We start from the raw sequence: 1,591 nt of genomic DNA on the forward strand, positions 1-1,591 counted from the left end.
TTTGGAGACCTAGTGGGATAACTCTTATGGCTGCAGTGCTGTAGTGGAGGGAAAGAGGCATTTTGGGGAAAGATAGGGTGGGCATGGGTAGAGGAGGGGTTGCAATCTGTGGAAAAGAGTGTCCGGAATGCATGGAATTTTGCCTTGGAGCAGGCAATGCAACAGTTAGGAGAGCTTGTGGATGAGGATTAGAGGGCAGCCCAGCAGAGGTGATGTTGAAGTGGACGTCTGCTACAGACCTCTTGATCAAGAAGGGAAGACGGAAGAAGCTTTCTTTAGGCAGCAGGGAAAGCCTCAGAGCCCTGCAGAGTGGTACTCCTCAGTACTGCCTAGGAGAGATGCTCCATTGTGTCTGCTCCTCACAAACAAGAAAGGACTGCTGCATGATGTAAAGGTCGAGGACAGTCTTGGCTGCAGTGACCCTGAGACCGTGGAGATTGAGATTCTCTGTACTTCAGAAGAGCAGATCTGAAACACCTCAGGGACCCACCTGGCTCAGGCCACTCAGCTGTCTCAGGCTGGGGCTGGTGCTGTGCATGCTTACTCCTGTTGGGCACTTTCCAGCTGGGCTAGTGCTTTCTTCTCACTTCACTGACAAAGGAGGTGTCTCAGCATTTTCCCACCTCTCCTTCCTTTTCTCCTGTGCCTTGGGCTGTGCCAGAGGAAGGGGAGTCTCCAGTTCCCAAGGGCCAGACTGCTGCCAATAAAGAGACACCTGTAACAAACATGACTGCAAACAGAGGTCTGTGTGTGTGTAGAGGGAAGATGGCTTTTGATTTTTTTTGTTTGTTTTTGTTTTTGATTTTTCCCTCCCTAAATGCCAGCTGGCAGGGACAGTACAGCAGTCAGTGGGGATCTGGGCAGTCACCACAACTTGCTCTCAGTGGGATGCCTGAGTCAGTTCCCTGTTGGCCTCTTCAGCTCATTAGCACACTAAGAGAATGAAGAGAATTATGTGTGCATGCACACACACAGTCACACATATCCTGGAGCCTGGCCCTGAAGAGGCCTTGCTTGTCATGGGAGCCTGTATTGCACCTCTGCCCTGGCAGCACCAAGGCAAGGGCTGCCTGAGCTTTTTTTGCCCTGACACTCCCACAGGCAGAGGCAGGGCAGTTACCCCCTGCCCCAGAAAGGATGAGTACCCGCCAATAGCCCTCTCTTCACACAGAGCTCTCCCCGTGGGGGCATTTGCAGCCCCACTGCTGCTGGTTGCATCATCCTGCCCACAGCTGAGATGGTAGGATTTCCCTGCATGTGCACTTGAGGCTCCCATGACAAGCAAGGCCTCTCCRGGGCCAGGCTCCAGGATATATATGTCCCTGGAGGTGAATGCTGCTCGCTGTTCCCACCAGGAGGATGGATGGGCAGCAGCAATGACAGTTCTGCCGTGGCTGAGAGACCTGCAGGCAGCAGGAGAGCTCAGGGTACAGGGGGAAGGCATCCTGGCAGCCTGGCCACCACTGGCCACACAGAGCAGCACCAGGCTCAGRGCTCTGAGCAGKGGCAGAAACCCAGAAGGGGAGAGCAGTGCACAACGTATGTGGCCCTCGATCTCGAGGAAGCGACACTTTCACTAGAGGCTCTGATC

The sequence above is a fragment of the Rhea americana genome, unplaced genomic scaffold (assembly GCF_003343005.1).
Source record: "Rhea americana isolate MKP2758 unplaced genomic scaffold, rheAme1 scaffold_647, whole genome shotgun sequence".
Lineage (NCBI taxonomy): Eukaryota > Metazoa > Chordata > Aves > Rheiformes > Rheidae > Rhea > Rhea americana.